A 20,478-nucleotide genomic window follows, 5' to 3' on the forward strand; every position below is an offset into this window, starting at 1 on the left:
CGAGCCACAAACCGTAGGTAGCGGTCATCCACTGCAGTAGAAGCCCTTAGGCGGCCTGAGCGAGGCATGTCATCGCCAGTTCCTGTCTCTATGTATCTCCTCCATGTCCGAACAATATCGCTTTGGTTCACTCCGAGAGGCCTGGACACTTCCCTTGTTGAGAGCCCTTCCGGGCACAAAGTAACAAAGCGGACGCGATCGAACCGCGGTATTGACCGTCTAGGCATGGTTGAACTACAAACAACACGAGCCGTCTACCTCCTTCCTGGTGGAATGAGTGGAACTGATCAGCTGTCGGACCCCATCCGTCGAATAGGCGCTGCAATTGCGTGGTTGTTTACATCTTGAGCGGGTTTAGTGACATCTCTGAACAGTCAAAGAGACGTGCCTGTCATACAATATCCACAGTCAACATCTATCTTCCGGGGTTCCGGGAACCTTTTTTTTTTATATATATAATATCTTCTACGGCAATATCTTTGCTTTCCATATTTTGAGTGGTGGTAGCATAGACCAATGCAAGAAAAGAGTGTCCAGTAAACATGGACTCCAAAGCGCGTACCTTAAAAGCTGTCAGTACTTGTTGATCTTCACTACTGTAAGAAAGATCTCTTCTACTGAACAATTGCTCATAGCTCTTGTCGAATGCATGCTACGGCCCATGTTTACTGCACAACTTTTTTTGTTTTGGTCCAGTTTATCTCCTCCCAATATACGGATAGCAAAGAGCTTGCAGTAGAGGAGATTTGTTTCACAATATCGAAGATGAAGAAGTGCTCATATTCTTAAGGTATACATTTGAGAGCACGTGTTCAATAGACATTTTTGCTTCTAGTTCCGTGTACTTGTAATTGTATACATTTATGCCATTAATTACGATACACGCTATAGTTATACACAGTGTTAGGGTTATAGGTGCAGATATTGAGATCATCAATGCCTTAATATGTGTCTACTTCAGTGTGTTTGTTGCTTTTTCTCTGCATCTGACAGGGTTCCCACAAACACATTACATAACGTACTACCTGATGTGTTCTTCTCGTTCGTAACTGTACCACTAAAGTGGACTACTCCTGTCAGTATAGACTAACCGTTTTGCATCCTCTAATCCACACCTCCACACCTAACCTGCTGCCCAAGGGAGAATAAGCCTTCATGGCTTCCTCTTGCCACGTGCTCTTGGGGATACTAACCCAGTTGAAAATATGCTACTCCTAACAGCTATAGTTACTAGTCTGTAACTGAAGTAAATATTAATGTAATGTTGTTCAGCACACTATCCTCAGTCACCAATAGAAATATTTGCACTTATAATCGTAACACCCTGTACATATACAGAGTGTTCCATTGATAGTGACCGGGCCAAATATCTCACGAAATAAGCATCAAACGAAAAAACTACAAAGAACGAAACTCGTCTAGCTTGAAGGGGAAAACCAGATGGTGCTATGGTTGGCCCGCTAGATGGCGCTATCATAGGTCAAACGGATATCAACTGCGTTTTATTAAATAGGAACCCACATTTTTTATTACATATTCGTGTATTACGTAAAGAAATATGAATGTTTTAGTTGGACCACTTTTTTCGCTTTGTGATAGATGGCGCTGTAATAGTCACAAACGCGTAAGTACGTGGTATTACGTAACATTCCTCCAGTGCGGACGGTATTTGCTTCGTGATACATTACCCGTGTTAAAATGGACCGTTTACCAATTGCGGAAAAGGTCGATATCGTGTTGATGTATGGCTATTGTGATCAAAATGCCCAACGGGCGTGTGCTATTTATGCTGCTCGGCATCCTGGACGACATTATCCAAGTGTCCGGACCGTTCAGCGGACAGTTACGTTATTTAAGGAAACAGGAAGTGTTCAAATGGTTCAAATGGCTCTGAGCACAATGGGACTTAACTGCTGTGGTCATCAGTCCCCTAGAACTTAGAACTACTTAAACCTAACGAACCTAAGGACATCACACACATCCATGCCCGAGGCAGGATTCGAACCTGCTACCGTAGCGGTCACGCGGTTCCAAACTGTAGCGCCTAGAACCGCACGGCCACCCCAGCCGGCAGGAAGTGTTCAGCCACATGTGAAACGTCAACCACGACCTACAACAAATGATGATTCCCAAGTAGGTATTTTAGCTGCTGTCGCGGCTAATCCGCACATCAGTAGCAGACAAATTGCGCGAGAATCGGGAATCTTAAAAACGTCCGTGTTGAGAATGCTACATCAACACCGATTGCACCCGTACCATATTTCTATGTACCAGGAATTGCATGGCGACGACTTTGAACGTCGTGTACAGTTCTGCTACTGGGCACAAGAGAAATTACCGGACGATGACAGATTTTTTGCACGCGTTCTATTTAGCGACGAAACGTCGTTCACCAACAGCGGTAGCGTAAACCGGCATAATATGCACTATTGGGCAACGGAAAATCCACGATGGCTGCGACAAGTGGAACATTAGCGACCTTGGCGGGTTAATGTATGGTGCGGCATTATGGGAGGAAGGATAATTGGCCCCCATTATATCGATGGCAATGTAAATGGTGCAATGTATGCTGATTTCCTACGTAATGTTCTACCTATGTTACTTCAAGATGTTTCACTGCATGACAGAATGGCGATGTACTTCCAACACGATGGATGTCCGGCACATAGCTCGCGAGCGGTTGAAGCGATATTGAATAGCATATTTCATGACAGGTAGATTGGTTGACGAAGCACCATACCATGGTCCGCACGTTCACCGGATCTGACATCCCCGGATTTCTTTCTGTGGGGAAAGTTGAAGGATATTTGCCATCGTGATCCACCGACAACGCCTGACAATATGCGTCAGCGCATTGTCAATGCATGTGCGAACGTTACGGAAGGCGAACTACTCGCTGTTGAGAGGAATGTCGTTACACGTATTGCCAAATGCACTGAGGTTGACGGACATCATTTTGAGCATTTATTGCATTAATGTGGTATTTACAGGTAATCACGCTGTAACAGCATGCGTTCTCAGAAATGATAAGTTCACAAATGTACATGAATCACATTGGAACAACCGAAATAAAATGTTCAAGCGTACCTACGTTCTGTATTTTAATTTAAAAAACCTACCTGTTACCAACTGTTCGTCTAAAATTGTGAGCCATATGTTTGTGACTATTACAGCGCCATCTATTACAAAGCGAATCTCTTTGATTTCGAGACAGAGTTTCGTTGTGGAAACTATTAAAAGCCTCTCACATTGAAATTCGCGCTAAATTTCGAGGTTTTATAAAACATCGCCAATCCTTGGAATTTTGAGTTCTTTTAAATTTGGAATGCTTTTTTTCATTGCTTTTAAGAAAGTATTCTGAAGTATTTTGCGTACCATGGGGAATCAGAACCATCTCATACTAATTTATTTGGTATATATCTCTGAGTTGCCGTCGGTATTGTTTCACTGAATCCAAACCACATCTGGTCTATGTTGACAAAGACTGGAAATAGTGGAGACTCTCTCACAGCCAGGCGTGAAGCGAATTTTTATCTTCTTCTTTAAATAGATGCGTTTTGCGTTTGTTGGTGATTTTAGATGTAAAAAGCTTGTGGAATCTCTTCCTCGCTGAAAAGAAGCCTTAATCAAGGATATGGGAGGCGTTAAGCGGTGTCGGCTCGATGCATCCAGGATCTGAGTAATTTTTTACCTAGTGTGCTTATTTTTCTTGTAAGAATTTCACCCTTAGCAGACGGTTTCTACGTAATTGTGTAAGTTCCATTTCTCGTCTAACACTAGGTGTTTTTGGATTTAAGGCATTGAACGACTAGGTAATTAACGTCTTTCATCGATACTTATTCCCAAATATCTACACACTTCTTTCCTCTGTATTGGATGGTTTTTTATCTGGTTGTAGGGTTCTCACTCTACTACATTTCCGTTTTTAACCATGTAAACTTTTTACGTTCTGTCACGAAAAATAATTAAATCCACGCACAAAAATAAATTCCAAGTCCAGGATAAGCGAGCGGATCGTGGAGACATGACTAACACAAACAATCAGAGCGAGAGAGACAGACAGAGAGAGAGAGAGATGTGGTGACCGATTTCGAACGTCAGGATACAGTGTGAATCTTTCAAAAGGTGGGCTCTGACACTTTCTGTAGTGTGAGATCTCAAGTGGCAGTATTGTCAAAGGAGTGACGTAGCTTTTCGGGTGGTGTTATTGCTTACATTGATTTATTTACTTGCATTTCCGTTTCACTTTTATGACACATACCATAGAACTTGAAGAGACAACTGACAGTATGATCAAGTCCAACCATTCTTCTTTATTGCGTGTTGCGCTACTGCAACAAACCAGATGGCCATTTCTAGTTACCGTGAACTGTTTCTCGGCTCTCTAAATGCTTCGTAGCGTGTAGTCGTTGGATATCACTTCAGTGTCTATGAACGACATCCATATTGCTCCTCATTAAGTGAAATTCATCTATGCAGCTGGACACTGGATATGTAACTGTGTGCGTGTGTGTGTGTGTGTGTGTGTGGGTGGGTGGGTGGGTGGATGGGTGGATGTGTGTGTAATTTCTGACGGCTCCCTGATCGTGCCTTGCCACTCATCGTAAAATGTCGCTTAGTTTTTGTTACGATTTATACGTTACCTGTGTTTTTTCTCTGGGCGTGTAAGAGCAGTAAATTGAAACACTTTAAGGAGCCGACATTTTACCAAAACTCGATGAGTAGCCTAAAGTCCGTTTCGGTGAATCGTCGTCAACATCATTCTATGAGGCCAGGCTAAAAGACTCGGCAAATACGTTTGGAATGCGAGGCGCACGATACTGTGGTCAGGAAACGTGCTTCCTCAACTATCTAGCGGTCGCTGGCTACGTTCTCTGGGGGAAAACGATTTCCGCCACTACTATAGTTGGTGATTTGCATAACAGCTACAGCGTACAAGGCTTCTGCCGTGCCAATTCGACATTCTCTGGCACACAGCATCTTGCAATAACAGAGGAAAATCACGTTTTAGAAAGTCTCTATTCTTGAATACTATGAAGATTTAAGATCGTAGGCTTCTACGGCCAGCGTAAATTTGAATAAAATTATTTTAGACATTAAGCAGCGTCATTATAAGACAGTAAAGCAACTAAACTGCCACCGTTTCATCCGACTTGCTGCGAACTCTTCAGCGCGGTTAACTATTAGGTTTGTTCGGACAGGATGATTTATGATGTCAAACAGTGAGACTAATTACACTTCACAAAGTGTGATAACACAAAAAAATGATCTGTTCTTGATATTACTGAAGTTCACGTCAACAACTTAGCGCTTCACAGTACGGTATTTGAGAATAACGATAAGTTCTTGTGAGTTTACTTATGGTTTATCATCGACTGCCCCTCTGCAAAGACATGTCATTTGTGTTAGTGTCCCAGATAATCCACCGTGCATGTTACACTACTGGCCATTAAAATTGCTACACCAACAAGAAATGCAGATGATAAACGGGTATTCACTGCACAAATATATTATACTAGAACTGACATGTGATTACATTTTCACGCAATTTGGGTGCATAGATCCTGAGAAATAAGTACCAAAAAAATGGTTCAAATGGCTCTGAGCACTATGGAACTCAACATCTGAGGTCATAAGTCCCCTAGAACTTAGAACTACTTAAACCTAACTAACCTAAGGACATCACACACACCCATGCCCGAGGCAGGATTCGAACCTGCGACCGTAGCAGTCCCGCGGTTCCGGACTGTAGCGCCAGAACCGCTAGACCACCGCGGCCGGCCAAATCAGTACCCAGAACAACCACCTCTGGCCGTAATAACGGCCTTGATACGCCTGGGCATTGAGTCAAACAGAGCTTGGATGGTATGTACAGGTACAGCTGCCCATGCAGCTTCAACACGATACAACAGTTCATCAAGAGTAGTGACTGGCGTATTGTGACGAGCCAGTTACTCGGCCACCATTCTCCAGACGTTTTCAATTGGTGAGAGATCTGGAGAATGTGCTGGCCAGCGCAGCAGTCGAACATTTTCTGTATCCAGAAAGGCCCGTACAGGACCTGCAACATGTGGTCGTGCATTATCCAACTGAAATGTAGGGTTTTGCAGGGATCGAATGAAGGGTAGCGCCACGGGTCGTAACACATCTGAAATGTAACGTCCACTGATCAAAGTGACGTCAATGCGAACAAGAGGTGACCGAGACGTGTAATCAACGGCACCCCATACCATCACGGCGGGTGATACGCCAGTGTGGCGATGACGAATACACGCTTCCAATGTGCGTTCACCGCGATGTCGCCAAACACGGATGTGACCATCATGATGCTGTAAACAGAACCTGGATTCATCCGAAAGAATGACGTTTTGCCATTCGTGCACGTAGGTTCGTCGTTGAGTACACCATCTCAGGCGCTCCTGTCTGTGATGCAGCCTCAAGGGTAACCGCAGCCATGGTCTCCGAGCTGATAGTCCATGCTGCTGCAAACGTCGTCGAACTGTTCGTGCAAATGGTTGTTGTCTAGCATACGTCCCCATATGTTGAGTCAGGGATGGAGACGTGGCTGCACGCTCCGTTACAGCGAAGCGGATAAGATGCCTGTCATCTCGACTGCTAGTGATACGAGGCCGTTGGGATCCAGTACGGCGTTCCGCATTACCCTCCTGAACCCACCGATTCCATATTATGCTAACAGTCATTGGATCTCGGCCAACGTGAGCAACAATGTCGCGATACGATAAGCCACAATCGCGATAGGCTACAATCCGACCTTTATCAAAGTCGGAAATGTGATGGTACGCATTTCTCCTCCTTTCACGAGGCATCACAACAGCGTTTCACCAAGCAACACCGGTCAAGTTTTGTTTGTGTATGAGAAATCGGTTGGAAACTTTCCTCATGTCAGCACGTTGTAGGTGTCGCCTCAGGCGCCAACCTTGTGTGAATGCTCTGAAAAGCTAATCATTTGCCTATCACAGCATCTTCTCCCTGTCGGTTAAATTTGGCGTCTGTGGCACGTCATCTTCGTGGTGTAGCAATTTTAATGGCCAGTAGTGTATAATTAACAAGTCATATCTTTGCGAGAGAGAGAGGGAGAGATTATTATTTATTCTTCATCAAAAATTTGGTGAAGTAGCACTGAGCAGTAACCACAGGAAAACAAAGATAAAATAACAATAATTACTGAAAAAATTAGAATAGTAGTGTAAAGAACTGTGGAATCTGCTTACTATGTGCAACGATACCTGAAAATCTTCATACTGTGGGACCAAAGGAGAAACGTCAGACATAACCACCTAACTCAAGATGGGTCACTGTGGCGAAGAAAGCATGTCCGTGGCACAAAAGTGAGAGAACCGCCGATTATGAGGCGCGGCGAGCGCGACGTAGTTCTGACGCTAATGTGAGAAAAATGTGATGCGTCAGCTTACTTTTCAAAACGACGCGCGAGTCCATTACGCTCCTGGTGAACGGTGTCCGTTGTGTCTAATGCCAGCAATGAAACCTAGCATTTAGGAGGTATATGTAGTGAAGAGACCAGAAGTGTTTCAGCTGCTATATAGCTATAGCGTGTGTTCGGAGTAGTAGCAAATATTTCAGGACGCGAGATGTGGACGATTTCAGGTTTAAAAATGGGAGAGGCCCGCTAGCCTTTGTGGTTAGTGAATGTGACCATGTCCATGTGTTTCATATAATTTAGCTAACGAGAACGAAAAGAGAAAAAAAGCAAAGGTTGTGGAAGTTAAAATGTGCCGATTTTTCACGAGCTAATTGGAACTACGCCCACCAACCTATAACCAGCTGAGAGGGAATGTAGATTTTGGCCTGACAGACGAGTGACTAACGTTTCATTAATGTAAATCTTATAGTGTGAACTGTTTCAAATCTCTCATTATCACTGTGTTACTACAGGAAAAACCCATTGATGTGTTTAATACGCTGTGCAAAGGATACAAGTGCAGAAATTTCTATTGGTGCCTAAGGTCGATTTACAGGACAATATTACATCAGTATTTACGTCAGTAGCATACTAATAATATTACAAGTCGTATGTTTTTAGGATGATTAGAACCTGCAAGTAGGTGTGGCAAGAGCAAGCCACTAATGCCTGTTTTCCCCTGGGCAGCAGATCAGATGTTGACCATGGTCTCAAAACAGTTACTCTATACTGACAGGGGTCACGCAGAAAACATCAGTTCGTTTGTGACGTGTTTGCGGGACGATAGATCGATGCAGGGGAAAAACAACCAAGTAACTCGTGAGTGTAGATGTTTAGGTACCATATAAAACTCTCTGCAAGTATACCCGTAACATCATGTACAAAAGGCGAAACGTTTCTCGAACGCAAATAAAAATTACGCTGCAGCAAGAAAAAGCGTCTCATATCATAGCATTGATATTTATAAAACGAAAAGATAAGAGCTTGTCTCACTTCTGTACGCATTGACGACACTGTTCACAAGTGCACAATTCCTCCTTGACTCATTCCCAAATTTGTAATAGCCCACTCCTACGAACGTAAGACGTACTTACACAGCTGTAAATTCCATTTTTAGCTGCAAGTACATTTAGCTGTCGCTTTATCTGACGAACAAGTATTTATAACAGGTGGAAGGTATCCGTATTACGGCTTCCATCCGACGTATTTCCCGTGCCTCGGCAAGCAGCGGAGTTTCGTGGAAAGCGCGTTTCGTCGGCTGCGGCGCCTCATTACGAGATGTTGTCGGAGGTCAGGGAACCGCGAAGGCACGCCACAGTGGCTCCGGCGCGCAAATAATGGCTTGCGAGAGCGGTGTAAGGCTTCTCAAAAAAACACCCCGGCATATAATAACCGCTGAAACGTTTTGAGGTGTCCGGCGCGGTTTTAATGTCTCTCTAATTGGATCTCGGAAAGTACGCCGGCAGAACGGCCACGATTCCATTACCCTGGGTACGGAGCCGCCCGTCTAATAGTCTGATCGCCCGCCTCCCCCCCCCCCCCCCCCCCCCGCCAGAGCAGTTACCAGCGTCTCGCCGAGGGCGAGAAAACGACACCCCTCGAAACGGCATCTCAGCCGAAGTCGTAAACTGACCGTAGAAAACAGCCAGCTGCTCATTGTGTACAGAATGGCCGATGGAGAAACGGTTTGTTGGGGCTTTACACGCCAACTACTCCCGTTCTGACGAACACGAGCTGGCGCATAATATTGTACTAGGAAGGCTGAAACATGAGCGAAAATTTTACCGTACCAGGTAGCTGTGTGTTAGCATCTACGAATTATGGCCACGAAACCATATGAATTATTTCTTGTGTATAGTGTTGAAAAGTTGCTACATATAAGCACAACGACGAAATGTTAAGTAATCCCTTACAAGGACATACTTTCTGCGTTGGAGCACAGTACATGATGAACTGGTAACACTGAATCATGTGACTCTCCCTGCTGTCGGTAAGCCATGGTAGCGAAATGCTGTATACGGACGACTTGACAGTATGCAATCAGTGCTGCAACATGGCTCTACGTGAGCGGTTCCCAACCTAATAATATACTACTGGCCATTAAAATTGCTACACCACGAAGATGACGTGCTACAGACGCGAAGTTTAACCGACAGGAAGAAGATGCTGTGATATGCAAATGATTAGCTTTTCAGAGCATTCACACAAGGCTGGCGACGGTGGCGACACCTACAACGTGGTGACATGAAGAAAGTTCCCAACCGATTACTCATACACAAACAGCAGTTGACCGGCGTTGCCTGGTGAAACGTTGTTGTGATGCCTCGTGTAAGGAGGAGAAATACATACCATCACGATTCCGACTTGGATAAAGGTCAGATTGTAGCGTATAGCGATTGCGGTTTATCGTATCGCTATTGCTGCTCGCGTTGGTAGAGATCCAATGACTGTCAGCAGAATATGGAATCGGTGGGTTCAGGAGGGCAATACGGAACGCCGTGCTGGATCCCAACGGCCTCGTATCACTAGCAGTCGAGATGACAGGCATATTATCCGCATGGCTGTAACGGATCGTGCAGCCACGTCTCGATCCCTGAGTCGACAGATTTTGCAAGACAACAGATTTTGCAAGACTATCAGCTCGGACACCATGGCTGCGGTTAACCTTGACGCTGCATCACAGACAGGAGCGCCTGCGATGGTGTAATCAACGACGAACCTACGTGCACGAATTGCAAAATGTCATTCTTTCGGATGAATCCAGGTTCTGTTTACAGCATCATGATGATCGCATCCGTGTTTGGCGACATCGCGGTGAACACACATTGGAAGCGTGTATTCGTCATCGCCCCACTGGCGTATCACCCGCCGTGATGGTATGGGGTGCCGTTGGTTACACGTCTCGGTCACCTCTTGTTCGCATTGACGTCACTTTGAACAGTGGACGTTACATTTCAGATGTGTTACGACCTGTGGCTCTACCCTTCATTCGATCCCTGCGAAACCCTACATTTCAGTTGGATAATGCACGAACGCATGTTGCAGGTCCTGTACGGGCCTTTCTGGATACAGAAAATGTTCGACTGCTGCCCTGGCCATCATATTCTCCACATCTCTCACCAACTGAAAACGTCTGGTCAGTGGTGGCCGACCAACTGGCTCGTCACAATACTCCAGTCACTACTCTTGATGAACTGTGGTATCGTGTTGAAGCTGCGTGGGCAGCTGTACCTGTTCACGCCATCCAAGCTCTGTTCGACGAAAGGCCCAGGCGTATCAATGCCGTTATTACGGCCAGAGATGGTTGTTCTGGGTACTGATTTCTCAGGATCTATGCACGCAAATTGCGTGAAAATGTAATCACATGTCAGTTCTAGTATAATATATTTGTCCAATGAATACCCGTTTATCATCTGCATTTCTTGTTGGTGTAGCAATTTTAATGGCCAGTAGTGTACTTTCTGTCTTGGAGCACAGTACATGATGAACTGGTAACAGTGAAACATGTTACTCTCCTCTGCTGTCGGTAAGTCATGGTAGCGAAATGCTGTATATGGACGACTTGACTGTATGGAATCAGTGCGGCAACATGGCTGTACGTGCATGGTTTCCAACCTGATAATAATTACGCTGTCGTTGGTAAAACATAATTTTTTAGGAGGTAAAATCAAAAGGGTTCAGTTCTGTTTCGGTCACGAGACTAAATATTTTTTAAAAAAGATCTTTATTGCACGGACCAGTCTTATTGTGACCACCGCCTACGTTCGACGGCAACATGAATAAGCACTCACGAACGACAGGTGACAGTACTAGCCGTGGAGGGTATATAAAGCGTGTCGCTGGGTGGTTGGTGGGCGGGGGGGGGGGGGGGGGGGGAGGGTGAGGGGCACGGAATACAGTGCAGTCGTTGTCGTAATGCGGAAATGGAGCGATTTATCTGACGTCTAGAAGGGTATGATCATTGGCTTTCAGGCCAAGAGTGGAAGCATTTCCGAAATGATTAAATTTGTAAACTGAAACTGCCTGGCAGATTAAAACTGTGTGCGGGACCGAGACTCGAACTCGGGACCTTTGCCTTTCGCGGGCAAGTGCTCTACCATCTGAGCTACCCAAGCACGCCTCACGACCCGTCCTCACAGCTTTAATTCCGCCAGTACCTCGTCTCCTACCTTCCAAACTTCACAGAAGCTCTCCTGCATACCTTGCAGAACTAGCACTCCTTTCTTCCAGGATCTCATTCTGGAAACATCCCCCATGCTGTGGCTAAGCCATGTCTCCCCATATCCTTTCTTCCAGGAGTGCTAGTTCTGCAAGGTATGCAAAAAACTGGCTCTGAGCACTATGGGACTTAACATCTATGGTCATCAGTCCCCTAGAACTTAGAACTACTTAAACCTAACCTAAGGACATCACACAACACCCAGTCACCACGAGGCAGAGAAAATCCCTGACCCCGCCGGCAATCGAACCCGGGAACCCGGGCGTGGGAACCGAGAACGCTACCGCACGACCCGAGCTGCGGACCAAGGTATGCAGGAGAGCTTTTGTGAAGTTTGGAAGGTACGAGACGAGGTTGGCGGAATTGGGTAGCTCAGATGGTAGAGCACTTGCCAGCGAAAGGCGAAGGTCCCGAGTTAGAGTCGCGGTCCGGCACACAGTTTTAATCTGCCAGGATGTTTCATATCAGCGCACACTCCGCTGCAGAGTGAAAATCTCATTGTGGAAAATTGTAAACTGTTCGCGAGCCGTTGTTAAAATATACCGTGCATGCCAAAATGGCGATAGCCAAAACTGGCGCTGACGCGAATGTGGTGCACCACGAGCCTTAGGCAACAGAGGTGAACGACAGCTACAGAGATGTTAACGGGCGAATAGACGTGCAACTGTTGGACAACTGACCACCCCCACCAACCAAGGGGCTACCAACAGTGTCTCCTCAATAAGCGTTCAGCGACGTTCCTGCATGTTGGCCTTCACAGTAGGTGCGTGGTTCATGCATCAATGTTGACAGTTCGTGGGTGACGAAGGCTGGAACTTGCATGCCCATACCACAACTGGACGTCCATTAAGTGGCACCAGGTGGTCTTTTCAGATAAATCACATTTTTTGCAAAAAGAAATGGCTCTGAGCACTAGGGGACAACATCTGAGGTCATCAGTCCCCTAGACTTAAACCTACACTACTGGCCATTAAAATTGCTACACCAAGAAGAAATGCAGATGATAAACGTGTATTCATTGGACAAATATATTATACTAGAACTGACATGTGATTACATTTTCACGCAATTTGGGTGCATATAGCCTTAGAAATCAGGGCCGGCTGCTGTGGCCGAGCGGTTCTAGGCCCTTCAGTCTGGAACCGCGCGACCGCTACGGTCGCAGGTTCGAAACCTGCCTCAGGCATGGATGTTTGTAATGTCCTTAGGTTAGTTAGGTTTAAGTAGTTCTATGTTCTAGGGGACTGATGACCTCAGATGTTAAGTCCCATAGTGCTCAGAGCCATTTGAACCATTTTTTGAACCTTAGAAATCAGTACCCAGAACAACCACCTCTTGTCGTAATAACGGCCTTTATACGCCTGGGCATTGAGTCAAACAGAGCTTGGATGGCGTGAACAGGTAGGAGCTGCTCATGCAGCTTCAACACCATACCACAGTTCATCAAGAGTAGTGACTGGCGTATTGTGACGAGCCGTTTGCTCGGCCACCATTGACCAGACGTTTTCAGTTGGTGAGAGATCTGGAGACTGTGCTGGCCAGGGCAGCATTCGAACATTTTCTGTATCCAGAAAGGCCCGTACAGGACCTGCAACGTGCGTTCGTGCATTATCCTGCTGAAATGTAGGGTTTCGCAGGGATCGAATGAAGGGTAGAGCCACGGGTCGTAACACATCTGAAATGTAACGTCCACTGTTCAAAGTGCCGTCAGTGCGAACAAGAGATGACCGAGACGTGTAACCAACGGCACCCCATACCATCACGCCGGGTGATACGCCAGTATGGCGATGACCAATGCACGCTTCCAACGTGCGTTCACCGCGATGTCGCCAAACACGTATACGACCATCATGATGCTGTAAGCAGAACCTGGATTCATCCGAAAAAATGATGTTTTGCCATTCGTGCACCCAGCCTCGTCGCTGAGTACACCATCGCAGGCGCATATGTCTGTGATGCAGCGTCAGGGGTAACCGCAGCCATGGTGTCCGAGCTGATAGTCCATGCTGCTGCAAACGTCGTCGTGCAGATGGTTGTTGTCTTGCAAACGTCCCCATATGTTGAGTCAGGGATGGAGACGTGGCTGCACGATCCGTTACAGCCATGCGGATAAGATGCGTGTCATCTCGACTGCTAGTGATACGAGGCCGTTGGTATCCAGCAATGCGTTCCGTATTACCCTCCTGAACCCACCGATTCCATATTCTGCTAACAGTCATTGGATCTCGACCAACGCGAGCAGCAATGTCGCAATACGATAAATCGCAATCGCGATAGGCCACAATCCCACCTTCATCAAAGTCGGAAACGTGATGGTACGCATTTCTCCTCCTTACACGAGGCACCACAACAATGTTTCACCAGGCAACGCCGGCCAACTGCTGTTTGTGTATGAGAAATCGGTTGGAAACTTTCCTCATGTCAGCACGTTGTAGGTGTCGCCACCGTCGCCAGCCATGTGTGAATGCTCTGATAAGGTAATCACTTGCATATCACAGCATGTTCTTCCTGTCGTAGCACGTCATCTTCGTGGTGTAGCAATTTTAATGGCCAGTAGTGTGATTGCATATATATATATATATATATATATATATATATATATATATATATATATATATATATATGACAATTTACATTATGTTTCACTTACATTTCCTTTTTCCTTATTTCATCACTGTCAAACACTATATATTGAATTGCCACTGTAACTGTTACTGATTCACTGTTTACCAGCTGTAAACATGGCGGGCAGTGGAACAGTTGAAGGTGTATAAACAAGATGGCTGACAGTGGAACAGTTGAAGGTATTCCTGGCGGTTGTTCTGAATCTTTCAGAGGTGTCTGTATTTCTCTCTCTCCCTCTCTCTCTCTCTCTGTCTATGTGTGTGTGTGTGTGTGTGTGTGTGTGTGTGTGTGTGTGTGTGAAAAGGGGGAGAGAGATGGGAGAGAGAGAGAGGGTTTTAGGATATTTTTGTATGTGTGATTGTTGTGTGTCAGGTGGGGGCTGGGCTGGTGGGGGGAGGGGTGAGAGCTCTAGTAATTCTAATTATTAGACAAGACCAACTTATAGAACTCTCATCCCCCCCACCACCACCCCAGCCCCCCCTCCACTCACACACACACACACACACACACACACACACACACACACACACACACACACGCACAAATCCTAAAACACACACACAAATTCACAGACACCTCTGAAAGATTCAGAACAACTGCCATGAACACCTTCAACTGTTCCACTGTCAGCCATCTTATTTTTACACCTTCAACTGTTCCACTGCCTGCCATGTTTGTTTTTACAGCTGGTAAACAGTGAAACAGTGACAGTGGCAACTCAATATACAGTGTTTGACTGTGATGAAGATGAGGAAAAAGAAAATGTAAGTGAAACATAATGTAAATTGACACACACAGACAGACAGACAGAATTAATTTATTTCAGGCATAGGAATAACAATTTTCGAATCGTAATTTTGGCTTAAACAATTTATCTACTTTAAGGTGTAAGTAGTTGCAGATGACAAAAAGTGGAACAAAATAGTCACTGTAGAAACACAACACATCAGAAAAATCACTCCATGCGGTAAGAAGGTATGAAGTCATAATTTATGTGTTTTTTCAAATATCTATAATTACGATTTAAAACTAATAGTTACATGTATACAAACAGTGAAGAACATTCTTTAACAGATGAAAAATAAAAGCCCACTGAAGATGCTGCAACAGCAGTGAAACATGTTTGGGTTAAAAAATGAAATAGTGTTTTGCTAAAGGGGGACCCTGTCCAAAAACATACGTATTGTAAAATGTTGATATGGATGTGGTCAGATGATAAGCTTGTGTTGTTTATAGACTGTGGTAACAATTTATAACCGTACAGAAGGTTCGCCCAAGGAGTACGATACACTCCAGTGACTGACATTTGCTATTATGCACTCGAAGGCCGAGGATTGCGCCATCATCCTAATTACTTTCTGTCCTTGCTGCAGCCACCGGAAGCCATCGACTACTGAGGAAAGAAGGTTTTATGAAGGCAGACGAGACGATTAGCCACGCTTACATACCTCCCCACTCGTCACAGCAGGGACCGTTTTCAAAAGCCTCGCCAACAAGAGCAGATCAGTGAAGAAGCGATCTCTTCAGGGTTTTTTTTCTTTCAGCCTAGCTTGAAAATTAGTAGCAGACGTATTTTGGTTTTGGAGACAAGAAGCTGGAAGCCGTTGTCACCCAACATATATGTATGAAAGAGGAGATCTCAGACTACTCAGTGCGCCATGCCACCAAGTTCTTTGTAAATTTGAGTCGATTTTGCAATCACTGAAATAACGTCATATACATGTATAGTTTCATTTATTTTCCTCTTCTCCCTCTCAGTGTTTCACTTCTTTGTCACGTGGTGTATTAGAGTCTTTGTAGGTCGGTTAGTAGCTGATGGTTTCATCATAGAAAATAACACCCGACCACAAAGGACTTACCTCGTGAATGAACTCCTTTAGCTGTAAGCAAATCTTGGGTTCGACCTACCAACCCATATCCCATAGGTGATAGGCCATGTTCGGGGTATTTTGTAAAGGCGTGATAGAAGAAGAAACAGGAGTCGATACGGAAGAGATAGGCGAGCCAGTATTAGAATTTAAAAGAACTTTGGAAAACTTAAGATCAAATAAGGCAGAAGGAATAGATAACATTCCACCAGACTTTCTAAAATCTCTGGGGGAAGTGGCAACAACACGACTGTTTCGGAGAAATGTCATCCACACAATTCCGAAGATTGCAAGAGCCGACAAGTCGAGAATTATCGCACAATCAGCTTAACAGCTCATCCAACCAATTTGCTGACAAGAATAATATACAGAAGAATGGAAAAGAAAATTGAGGATCAGTTAGATGGGGATCAGTTTGGCTTATATAAGTACTTTCTTTACTGCGTCAGGTGCCCTAAATGACACCAGGGGGCATTCACTATCACTATGGGCCGTGGTCATAATATTCTGCCTCGTCTTTGTATGTTGCGTTAATTCGTTGTCAAGAACTGTGTTTTCATATTTTATTCATTCCTTGTCTTTCATAACTACAATCCCAACCGTAATTTATTAAAAAACAGTACTTTCAGCAAGAGTTTTGAAACACTTTTGATTAAATATGATCAGGAATTTGAGCTTCAGATGAGTTTGTCTTCACAACAAATGAGTAGTATATCTTTCTTTGTTTCAGATATCGGCGAGTCGCTTGTGTTTCACTGGCAAAGCATCTGACCCAGCGGTAAGCTCGTACCTCAAGAATTCGCACTCACTAAAATCAAATGGCTCTGAGCACTATGTGACTTAACTTCTGAGGTCATCAGTCGCCTAGAACTTAGAACTAATTAAATCTAACTAACCTAAGGACAACACACACATCCATGCCCGAGGCAGGATTCGAACCTGCGACCGTTGCGGTCGCTCGGCTCCAGACTGTAGCGCCTAGAACCGCACGGCCACTCCGGCCGGCCACTAAAATCGCTCAGTGCTGCAAGAATCACTTTCTTGACAATTTCAGGTTAATTTTATGGCGACGATAATGCTTTGTGGTTGCTGTCGACAAAAATAAATCGTTGAAGTGAAGACATAAAAATCTCATGAGTGCCTCTTTCACAATAGCTGAGCGATTCGTTGCGGTGATCATCGCAATGGAGAAGCCGGCAGGATGATCGGGGTCCAAATTCCCGTACAGCCAATTTAGTGTTTCCATGGTTTCCACCAATCAATGAAGGTGAAACCTGGATTGTTTCCTTTGTAAAAATACTCAGATTTCCTTACCCACTGGACTCCTGCTCGACGTTAATGGTACGTTAAACCTTAATCTTCCTTCTTTCTTTCGCAATCGCGAAAGCGTTACGGAGATGATATATAAACTCCAGTGGAAGACTCTGCAAGAGAGAACCTCAGTAGCTCTGTACGGGCTTTTGTTGAAGTTTCGAGAATATACCTTCACCGAGGGGTCAGCAGTATACTGCTGCCCCCTACGTGTATGTCGCGAAGAGACCATGAGGATAAAATCAGAGAGATTTGAACCCACGCGGAGGTATACCGACAATCTTTCTTTCCACGAACAATACGAGACTGGAATAGAAGGGAAAACCGATAGAGGTACTCAAGGTACCCTCCTCCACACACCGTCAGGTGGCGTGCGGAGTATGGATGTAAATGTAGATATAAAATAATAGTTACTATGTGCACTATGCCGTCAACAGTCTCCGTCAAACCCATTGGTGTTTGTTCTGAAACGCTGGCGCTAATATCAGCCCTTTTTGCAATTATTATAGCATCTAATCTCTCAGGAATGCTTTCCACTAATGTGTGATACAATGAATGGAGATTTGTCTCTCTTTTTGTGAAGCTGGGTGAATAGTTGTCGTAGGTACGGAATCAATGTTCCAGTTTGCCCCAAACAAATTCTATCGGTTTCACGACGAATCACTGTCGTGCTGATGAAGAGCCGACCCCACTCCAAACTTTCCCGCTACGAGGGAAATAAGTAGTGTCTAAAAATTTATAATTAGCACTCATGTTCGTATTGTAGTCGACCAAAATTAATGAACGAGTCAAAACGAAAACAACCAGCCCCAAGCTATCTCACCACCTCCCCCGAATGCTTCAGGTCCAAGCACTGTATCCTAAATGTTACATCATGCACCCGCTATTATTTTCTCCAAAGATCTTTCTCCCACTGCTTCACAGGTCAATATCGGTATTGTTCGCACTTACCTAAGCAAGGCTATGGATTCGCTCTTGTAATAGTGTCATCTGAGTAGCAGAATGTCCACGTGAACTATTTCTATCTCCTCTCGGCGGACTGTTATCTCAGTTTCTTCTGTATGAAATTTGCAACAGAAGTTCTCTGGATAACTGATTAGGATGTCTGATGACTGGTTCGTGTACGACGTTGTAGAGTTCAACGGTCACTATCGGTTAATTTCTAACATCTACAAGAGCTAGGATTCGCTGTAGCATTTTTCTGACTTTCTCACCGCACAGTAACATTGCTAACACTGCAGCTCCTGTTCAATTTTTCAAGGGGAATCCCCTACTTCTGCACTCTCGTTTGAACGCAGTTGCCTCTGTTGACTCATCCAGACGACGATAAGTGTCTGTGATGTTGACGTGTTGTGCAGTTATATATCATCCTCAGCTGTCACGCGGAGCACGTTCGTCGAGATGTCCAGAACATTTGGCGTGATATTGTACTTTGCTTTGAACTGCTGTCGAAGTATGATTTGAGACGTGTGGATTTAGGGGAAATGTTTTCGGTTACTAAAAAGTAGAACACTAACTTGACAGCTGGATAATATCTGTGTCACAGCAAACATTCTACCTGCAGTTAGACTCAATATCTTCTAGACTTTAGAAGATTGTTATAATTGTACCTATCGCGTCAGTATTACATTCAGCGTGCAGAGATTATACAGAAAATGTGGTGGTGCCCCCCTTTTAATATCTTTTGAGATTCTGCAGAAGACAAATATGTACTTAGACATGTAAATATAAAAGCGGTCAGTGTTGTAGCAGTAGCGTTAACTTTATTTTAAGTGCAGCATAGTCATTCCCCGTGGTAAAACGACGCTGTCATCTGTAACCTCAGCGGAAAGTATGATTAAACATCATGTAGTTCCGTACTAGCCTTTATAGTTTAGATCGTCATGTAAGCTTTTGGTAATTTCCCACATTTCCTTTAAGAAACGTCTGTGGCACTCTCCGTTATTTGTTTCAGTCGTCATTTTCGGAGCCGGCCGAAGTGGCCGAGCGGTTCTAGGCGCTACAGTCGGGAACCGTGCGACCGCTACGGTCGCAGGTTCGAATCCTGCCTCGGGCATGGATGTGTGTGATGTCCTTAGGTTAGTTAGGTTTAAGTAGTTCTAAGTTCTAGGGGACTGATGACCACAGCTGTTAAGTCCCATAGTGCTCAGAGCCATTTGAACCATTTTTTTTTCATTTTCGGAATTATGCTCTTTCTGTTTATACGTCAGAATGACTTTCTATTACCAGCTTCGTAGAGTTTATAGTCACTCTATAATTGCCTCACTCACACACACGATTTTGTGGTATATTGTGTTTCACATGCACATTTCAAACGCTCCCACTTAATCAACAACGCGTCTGATTTTTTTAAGATGCTTTTCTGTTTCCAGAACATCAGCAGTTGAAGTTCTGTTCTTTTAATCCGTCAGAGGCTACTGAGCTATACTCGGGAGCATGCTCCGTGAAGACTGAGAAAATTCACAACTCTGTATATAAAAGGCAGTGTCCTGACTGACTGACTCATCATCCCCCACCCAAACCACTGAGATTTGAAACTTTTTCGAAATTCCAACTCTAAGGAGGTGAAATAGAGGACGAAGGTTTTTTTTAATAAAAAAGTCTCTATTAAGGCAATTTTGAAGCTAGATCTGCGAAAACTGGTATTTGTTTTCTCGGTCACATACAAAAAAAATATATACTTCAGTATTTTTGGTAATTTGACCCTATGGGGGTGAAATAGTGGGTGAAGGCTTTTTGGAAAATATATCATTACTAATTGACTGGAATACTCTCTTTCAAATTCTGAAGGTGGCAGGGGTAAAATACAGGGAGCGAAAGGCTATTTACAATTTGTACAGAAAGCAGATGGCAGTTATAAGAGTCGAGGGACATGAAAAGGAAGGAGTGGTTGGGAAGGGAGTGAGACAGGGTTGTAGCCTCTCCCCGATGCTATTCAATCTGTATATTGAGCAAGCAGTAAAGGAAACAAAAGAAAAGTTCGGGGTAGGTATTAAACCCATGGAGAAGAAATA

Source organism: Schistocerca nitens, chromosome 4 (assembly GCF_023898315.1).
Source record: "Schistocerca nitens isolate TAMUIC-IGC-003100 chromosome 4, iqSchNite1.1, whole genome shotgun sequence".
NCBI lineage: Eukaryota > Metazoa > Arthropoda > Insecta > Orthoptera > Acrididae > Schistocerca > Schistocerca nitens.